Below are 9,257 nucleotides of genomic sequence, written 5' to 3'. Positions count from 1 at the left end.
AGGAGAAGCCTGGGGTTGGGGCTGGGCACTGGATTTATCCATCCCTCCTAGTTAACACCCATCTTTATTTTTGTTTGTTCTTTCCTTGTGTGTATTTCCTAATTTATTCACCTGTTTCCCCTTTTCCCTTTTCCTTTTTTTTTAAATTAAAGAGCAAAGCTTTTTATTACTCTGTAATTTTAAAAAACTGAAAAAATTATTGAAGAATTTGGGGGGAAATTTTGTATTTTTTTCCTGTGTAAATACCGGATTCTTTTGAGCTTTATTGTGGTTGTTAATTTGAAGTAATAAAGTAGAAAAGGATAAAGTGGGGGAAAATGGTTCCCATATCCATATCTCATAGACGTGCATCTAATTCGCAGAATCTCAATTACATCAAACCCTAACTGCAAGGGTGTCTGGGAAATGAAAGTTTCACATTTTCCAGCCTCTGCAGACTAGGAGTTGGCATGCTGGTCCACCATATCTGCCACAGTGACAATCCTAAGAGAAGTCTTCCAACCCATAGATTAAAGAAACTACTGTCCTGAGGGAAAGAGGCCCTAAAAGATAACTTCTGACAGCTGCTGGGAACAGAAAAGCAAGCTGCCCCATCACGGTCGGGCAAACCGTCTCTCTCCTTGAGAACGCATATCAGCCTGGATTTGCCCTTTTAGTTTACACAGCCTGCCTCCTGAGAAAACTGTGTTTACCAGGTGTTATAAAATTGATGTTCAATTCACAAATGGGCAGGTGAAATTGTAACACTGGGACATTATGAGCTTAGATGTTCCCCAACCCATAGCAAGCTTTCATATCTAAGCCTCTTCAACTGAAAACAGAAAGAGAACCATCCCAGGAGAGTTCTGGAGGGTAGGGGAAAGGAAGTGTCAGCCCAGCTTCACAGTGGGTATGTGGATTCAAAACACTTCTAAAGTCATGTATTTTTCCCAGAAGATGGCCTCAGACGCTCTGGCATTCAGATAGGTGCCCAGTGCCAGGGAACCATCTGGGTCACTGTATTTGGCGGGGGGGGGGAGGGGTGCGTGTGTCTGTGTGTGTTGGGCTGGGAAGGGAAGGGAACAATAACACACTTCTCACTTTAGCCCCATGGCTCAAAGCATTTAGTAGGGAGCTGGTACAAGGGGAAAAAAAAAATGGGAATTTATGGTTTGAAATCCTACATGGCTCTTCTTGCCAACAAAAACACACGGCTCCCACAGTCTGACCTGCTGAAACAGCCATCTAGGCTTTAGGGGCCGAAGCCTAATGGTTCCCCAGGGGCAAAGCTGCAGTTATGCCAAAAGCCATCAAGAGGAACCAACCGGAAAATTCCAATCATTCTGCCACATGGCTGAGTTGTAAAAGCAGATCCCGCCCCTCTCCGCACCCAGTTAGGAAGGAAGAATGGATAGCAGTACAGAAAGTCAGTTTCAAACCCGTTGCAAAGCTGACCCTGAATAACCTCATTTTCTCTCTTGGACCCTGAACATGAGCCAGTTACCTGTGATTTAATACTTTTCTACCCACCTCATCTCAGTGCGAGACCAAGGGCAATTATGTAGACCCCTCTCTCAATATGACCAATTTAAAGTGACTGTCCACGTACCTTCCCCGGCTCTAAAACACAGAGGGATAGTTGTGAACAGAAATGCATTCATTTGGCAAGTATTTACAAGGACTACTATGAGAATGACACCAAGAAAAGTTCTGTTGGAAGATATAAAAAAGAGAACAGAGCCTGCTCAAGGAGCTCACAATCTGGTTGAAAGATAATAGATGAAACAGTAAAAAGTTAAACAGCAACACAACAGAAGAGGCAAAGGTAAGATGTGATGGACACCCTTAGTCACTGTTGGTAAGAATACAATTTATTCAGCTTTCCAAGGAGGCAAATGTTGGCAGTAGGTACGTTTTCTTTGGATCTAGTGTTTCTATTCCTAGGCATTTATCTTAACAAAATAATCAAAGATAGTGACAAAGATTCATATATAGAGATACTTAGTTTTTTGGTTTTGTTTTTATTGAAGTATAGTTGATTTACAATGTTTCAGCTATGCAGCAAAGTGATTCAGTTATACATATATGAGTGTGTGTGTGTGTGTGTGTGTTCTTTTTCAGATTCCTTTCCATTATAAGTTATTACAAGATATTTAAATACTTTCCTGTGCTATATAGTAGGACCTGGTTGTTTATCTACTTCATTTATAGTAGTTTGTATCTGCTAATCCCAAACTCCTTATTTATCCCTCCCCACTCTTTCCCTTCTGGTAATTCTAAATTTGTTTTCTATGTCTGTGAGTCTGTTTCTGTTTTGTAAATAAGTTCATTTTTATATCTTTTTTTTAGAGTCCACATATAAGTGATATCATATGGTATTTGTCTTTTCTGTCTGACTTATTTCACTTAGTATGATAATCTCTAGGTCCGTCTATGTTGCTGCAAATGATACGATTTTATTCTTTTTTATAGCTGAGTAATATTCCATTATATATACACATATATCTCATATCTTCTTTATCCATTCATCTGTCAATGGACACTTAGGTTGCTTCCATGTCTTGGCTATTATAAATAGTGATGCTCTGAACATTGGGGTACATGAATTAGACTTTCTCTAGATATATGCCCAGGATAGGATTGCTAGATCATATGGTAACTCCATTTTTAATTTTTTAAGGAGCCTCCATATTGTTTTCCATAGTGGCTGCACCAATTTACATTCCCACCAACAGTGTAGGAGGGTTTCCTTTTTTCACACCCTCTCCAGCATTTATTATTTGTAGACTTTTCGATGATGGCCATTCTGATTGGTGTGAGGTGATACCTCATTATAGTTTTGACTTGAATTTCTCTAATAATTAGCAACGTTGAGCATCTGTATGTCTTCTTTGGAGAAATGTGTATTTAGGTGTTCTGCTCATTTTTTGACTGGGTTTTTTGTTTGTTTTTGATATTGAACTATATGAGCTGTTTATATATTTTGGAAATGAATCCTTTGTCATGCACAACGTTTGCAAATATTTTCCCCCATTCCATAGGTTGTCTTTTATTTTTGTTTATGGTTTCCTTACATACAAAGATATTTGATGTGGTATTCTTTAGAAGAGTTAAATCCTGAATACAACCTCTTTGTGCAACAATACAGTTGTGGTTAAGTAAGTCTAGATGTACATGAGATACTGTATGACTCACAAAAACCATGACTTTGAGGAATATTAAATAAGATGGGGACTTGTCTATGTAAAGCAAAACAGACAGCAAAATTGGTATATAACGGATTTCCTTTCTTTTTTAAATATGCATGTCTGCACAGACACACAGAAAAAGACCAAAAGAAATACACCCACCTGTGTTTCAGTTTCCAAGGTAAGAATTGCTAGCTGGGGAAAAAGCTGTCTCCAGGAAGAGGTTTATGGGGTTATTTTTATTTTCTTCTCTACACACTGCTATGTTATCCAAATTTTCTACAGTAATTCTACTTTTACAACCTAGAAAACAAAATTCCAAATAATATTTTTAAAAAGAGCATGTGTATTTATTTAGGGTCTACCATGAGTCAAGACCTATATGAGATACTTCTTAAGCATTATATTTAGTCCTCACAATAACCCTGTTAAGGTATTATGATATCCATTCAAAGATGACAAAACTAAGACTCAAGTAATGCTCTCAAAGTTAGTGGCAATGTCAAGATTTGAACTCAGATACCGTCTTTCTTTCTACTCTGCAGCTGTCTGTGTCAAAGTAGGAGTAAATTAAATATCAAACATGTTAAACATTCAAAAGGGTAAGAGATCACTGTGGGCGGGGCAAGACTAGTCAGAGAAGATTCTGTGTAAGAAGTAGAATCTTGCCTTTGAAGATTAGAAAAAATTTGGATAATGGCTAATACATACTGAGCTCTTACTGCAATCCAGGTTCTGTTCTAGTGCTTTACAAACAGTAACACATTGCTCCTCCCAGCAACTTACGAGGTGGGTGCTATTACTGTACAGGCGATTTGCCCAGGGCACAGAGTCCGTAAGTTGTGCAGGCAGTCTGAACCTAGACCTTCTAAGGTTTTTCACCGTTTCCTTCTGCATCTCCGGACGTGGTAATGACAGCACAGAAGAACATCCAGAGCAAAGAGCATCTGGGCACGGTCAGCAGGCGGGAGTGGAGTGTGCTCACGTGAGGAAGCACGTGTAGGTGGGACAGGGAAGGTAGGAGGTGATGAGAGAATGGTAACTGGGAAACAGTAAATGACAAGGGAAGTACGGTGGGTGAGGTCACTGGATTAAACAATACAAATCTAAGGTTTGGGTTATCTCTACTCCTTTGGGAGACAGAGATGAGCCTCTGGGTGGGGTAGGGGGGAGGTAATCGGCAGAAAAATGTGTTCCTGTGAATGTTCTGCTCGCTTTCCTACAGCTCCCTCATTCCAATCGCATTCCAGCTTACAGAAGATAAAGCCAGGTGGGGATTTTTGTTTATCTTTCTAAGAAGCCCTGAGAACAGAGAAGGAAGATGTCGGGCCGCAAGGTCCGGTTGAGAAAGCTCTCTCCACAGAACACGAATTCATTTTATTTCCCACCAAGATTCCCACTGAGCTGCAAAATGGTATGTTCACTCTGACTGTAGCTACCCGGTGTTTTTTTAGGGCAAAGTCTGGAAGGGGTTATGAAAAGGCAATCCCTTTTTGTGGTCATGTTACTAAAGTTTCCTTTAACATTAATACATCATCCTTTCAATAAGATTGACTAAACGTGGAAAAAGATATTTCAGTTAGCTCTCTGGACACAGACCTTGTACTGCTCAATGTCAAAATCCTATCTGTCACGTCACCCAAAGCCACTAGTCAATGAGCAGCCCCTGCATTGCAGGTTCTTCCCACAAAGGTTCAGCCTGTTCCTTTCACCCTCTTCTGGGCACATCCATCAAGGCTCTGCTGAGCATTAATAGCACTTAGCCTCGAGCCTGTTTTTCTAGGAGGAGGGAGATGATTCAGCTTTGGTCTCTGCAGGGAGGACTCTGCCCTGTCCTACCCATCCCGGGTGAGTCAGCACACAGAGCCAGTTTTCTTGGCCTTCTTACAAATTTTACAAAAGCTGAAATTTCCTTTCAACGGTGTGATTTAAAGCGCTGCAGGAAGTAAAGCGAATGACACAGAGAATGCGGTCACTGGCCAGCAAAGGGTCTACAGTCTGGCGGGGCGAGAGCTGCGGGCATCGCAGCAACAGCACACGACAGCGTGTGGGATAAACATGGGGTAAAGCAGCAGCTCCGGTGGGGCCAGCTCTGAGGGCTGGGGGCTCATGGAGGAAGGACGTTGGCCAGAAAGGACCGGGAGGAAGATCCACTTTGGGCAGGGCAGGCTGGGAAAAGCAGAGAGGAACACACAGAAAATGTGGGAAAGGCAAGAAGGAACGGAGCGAGTGGAGGAGCTGTGAGAGGCCTGGGCGGCTGGGACCCCAGACGGGCGGGCTGTCGGGCGGGGTAAGGGCATGGACTTCCCGCAGCTAATGGGGGTGGGGGCTGCAGGTAGGTTTGATCAAGGTGTTTCAGCGAAGGAGGGGTGTATTTCAGGACAATTAAGGTGACACAAAAATGACAGATGTGGGAGAGACTAGAGAGAGACCCAAGTAAGAGTCTACTGCTAACTGGGCATTCATGAAAAAACTGAGGAAGATCTCAATGTACTGATCTGGAATGGTCTCCAAGACACAGTGCTAGAGTGAAAAATAAAGTACAGAATAGTGTGCATCTGTCCGTCTGTACATCTATTAAACTACCATTTGTGGGGAAATGACAGGAGGGAATATATGTGCATAATGACTTAAATATGCAAAAAAAAAAACCTCCAGAAAAATATACAAACAGCTGATGAAACTGGATGCTTCCTAGAACGAACAGGCCCCCCTGGGGAACAGGAATTGGGAGGAGACTATTTATGTGTCCTTTTGTATCATTAGAGTTTGAATCCATGTAAAGATACAAAAAAATTTATAAAATTATACTTTAAAAAATAATCTGTTGCCTTTAAAAAATATTTTTAAGAATTTTCCTGTCTTTAGTAAATATGTATTGTTTTTAATAATTAAAGCTTAACTTTTTTTAAAAGGTTTTATGTGCCTATTATAATAATCTGAGTCAGAGAAGTTAAGGTTTGGACTAGAGCACTCGAGGCAGGAATATGAGGATGAGGTGGATGCAAACATCTCATTTCCAGGGTCCCCTAAGCCTGTGCTTCTCACACTGCGGCCAAGGGGGTTGGTGAGGGGCAGTGGCAGAGTTTACTCAAGTTACAGCCTAAGCGGGGAGCAGTTTTCTGGAGCGCTCACTTTACTTGATGGAGTCATTTAAAAGAGTTTCGTATTGAAATAGATGGTCAGTGTAAAACATAGGACTTCTAAGAAAGCTTCCCCCCTACAGGGTGTTCCTTTTGGCTGCACTTTTTGGATATCCCCCAACACACACACACACACACACACACACACACACACACACACACACACACACGCAGGTGTTCATTTTCCTCTGACAGCACTTTGGAGGGCCTATTTGAGAAGCCCACACTGGCAAGCCCATGCCATGCAAACGGCCCCACGTGGCAAGCTTCCAGCATCCTGACACCCTTTCTGCCTTTTGACCCCCACCACTTACCCCAACCCTCTGGACTCCTCACTCCCCCATCCCCCAGCGTCCGACCTCTTTGTTCCTGCTCTTATTTACAGCCCCACTTTACCTTTACGACTGAAGCACACCCGCACTTTACATGTTAACCATCCCGACTTCTCTCATTAACATAGACTTTCCAGGACCACCCTGAGAAATCGAGGCCCTTTCACACTACTGCAGCCTCCTAGGGGGCAGCACTCCCGCCACGCATTCTCAGGCTGAAGAACGAGGGAGGGCACGGCTCATTGGTAGAGCGCGTACTTAGCACACATGAGGTCCTGGGTTCAATTTCCAGTACTTCTGTTAAAAACAAACAAGTAAATTAAATAAACCTAACTACCCCCAAAAAAATCCAAAAAAAAGGTCTTTCAAAAATGTAACAAGACTCAATGCCTGATTTAAATGGATAGAAAATAGAAGTATTAGATGCACTTTTAAAATCTATGCAAGCTTAACCCCTGGGGCTCAGGGCTGGGTGGCAAACTTCCAAAAGAAGCCCAACTGCCGTGAATCATTATATATGAGAATTTGTCTAAACCAAATCCTAACTGGGACCTGGCATTAGCCCACACATTTTGCATATTCCCTGCTGGGACCTGCCACCAACACTGTGGGTCAGGTATGTGTGACCCTGTCCATTCCTGTGGCCTCCACTTACACTTCACGGACCAGGTTTTGGGCTTTTCTCCCTTCCCCACTGGCCTCCAACTCTCAGTCTGGGCCTGGTTCCGCCTTCTCAGCACTGACCACTCATCACAGTGGGAACAGGGAGAGGGAGGAGCCAAAGGAGCGCTTGAGCGGACAGAAGATTGAGACGTCCATTGACATCATCACAGAACCATGAGGGAGGGGCTTTTGAGCACCGTGATGAGGACACTTGGGAGGTAGTTGGTCCAACAGTTAATGTCAAGCAGACCTGTGCTTAAATCCTTCCTGTTATTGTCAACTTTATGACATATTGATAAGACTGGGTACCATCTATTGCCCATTTTCTATTGGCAGAGTTCCTAATATGCTTTATCTCATTTAATCCTCACAGCGATTCTTCGAGTTGAGTATTCTTACTTCCCCATATTACAGATGAAGAAACTGCGCTGTAGAGAAGTTAATTTGTCCAAAGTCACACAACTTTTTAAGTGGTAGAGCTGTGATTCCCACCCAGGTCTGACGCTGAAGTCGATGCCTTTAGCCAAATAACTACTGAGTAGCCAGGGAAGAAATCAGAAGTCAGATTCTTTCCTCAGCCATGTCCAGTCTACTAATAACCTCATCCAAGACAATCTTCTAGGCTCATTAAAAGATGTTCTTCCCCATACCCTTCCCTCCCCAGTGAATCTTCTGCCCATTCATTTTTTACACTCTATGTAATCAATCAACAAGAGAAACTCAGGGCAGCCGCTCACCTGAGCCTGCCTGCTTTCCCCTTGAGAGTGTACTATCCATCCCTTAATAAATCCCCACCTTACTTCCTTAACCACCGTGTCTTGTCTCTGAATTCTTTCTGCGATGAGGCAAGAACCTAAACACTGGCAACCGAATGAGCCGGCAGAAGAAATGATGGAAAGAAGATCTAGGAGAGAGTAGATGACTGATGGAGTAAAATCTCTGAGACGTCAGGGAGGAATGAGAACCAGAGCACAGGAGGAGGGATTAAGCTAGGAGGGGAAGAGGGATGTGTAATCCACTTTAAAAGGAGAAAAGCAAGAAAGAATCAGTGTAGGTTAGATATTACGCCATTTAAAACTTAACAAAGCTCTCCAGGATGGGTACTGTTTTCCCCACTTTCCAACTGACCCGGGAAAGTTGGATTACTTGCTCACAGTCACAGAGGAGGACCTAGGTCTTCTGACTCCTAGCTGCTTGGAACCCAAACTGTGATGCTCATTTGCCCACAGTATTTTGAAAGCTTAAGTTCCCCATAGGAAGTGCCCTGAAAATGACTGAAATTTAGTAGTGTTCTTGTTTTATGACTTGATAAGCCAGAGCGGAAACAGCTTTTACAGGAACACATATGTGGTGCCACTTGGTAGAGATCTAGTGAAAGAGGCTGCCCTTAGTTAATGTTTGGCCAACTCGGTACCAAAGGTCTGACTTTCCTTCCTGAGCAAGAGTTGGCTAGAAGAAACAACCTTGCTTCGGCCTGTGTGTGTGTGGCTGCGGAGCACCAACATGCTTGTTTTTAAAATCATCTCCTTTATTCCTCCTAACAATCTCACCACATGGATATAATTGGGTTCGTGTTACAGAGGAGAAAACTGAAGCTTAAAGAGGCCAAGTAACTTGCTCAAGGCCACAGAGCAGGTGGTGAAGTAAGAACCGAGCCCAAGTCCTTCTGACTCCAAAGCTCTTGCTCCTTCAACAAAGCGTTGCTTCATGTAGCTTAAGGGAAGGGGGGGACCTGCCGGTTGGAAAGTGAACTACGAGGCTTTGTAATATCCCCTGGCATATAACCTGTCTACCAGGATTTTTTCCTTCTCCGTTCAGACTCCTAAACTTAAATTAAGAAAGAGTTGCAGGACTAATGATAGTCTATATTTATATAGTGCCAACTATATGCCAAGCATTGTCCTAGGTGCCAGAGACTTAATCCTAGAGATAGATTCTCTTCTTGTCTCCAT

At 42.9% G+C, this 9,257-nt stretch overlaps 1 long non-coding RNA gene across 2 annotated transcripts; it reads left to right on the top strand.

The window, feature by feature from the left end:
* Nucleotides 1–1,086: 1,086 nt before the first annotated feature.
* LOC105071700 (uncharacterized) lies at nucleotides 1,087–8,099 on the top strand. 2 transcript variants are annotated; one of them, XR_012501288.1, is made up of 5 exons: nucleotides 1,087–1,887; nucleotides 3,296–3,348; nucleotides 4,086–4,166; nucleotides 4,393–4,581; nucleotides 7,679–8,099. It is a non-coding gene; the product is annotated as an uncharacterized LOC105071700 (long non-coding RNA). The 2 variants fall into 2 exon arrangements; XR_006726150.2 differs by having other exon boundaries at nucleotides 4,086–4,581.
* Nucleotides 8,100–9,257: the final 1,158 nt, after the last annotated feature.

Source organism: Camelus bactrianus, chromosome 21 (assembly GCF_048773025.1).
Source record: "Camelus bactrianus isolate YW-2024 breed Bactrian camel chromosome 21, ASM4877302v1, whole genome shotgun sequence".
In the NCBI taxonomy this organism is placed as follows: domain Eukaryota; kingdom Metazoa; phylum Chordata; class Mammalia; order Artiodactyla; family Camelidae; genus Camelus; species Camelus bactrianus.
This window is presented reverse-complemented; position numbering and strand designations above follow the sequence as displayed.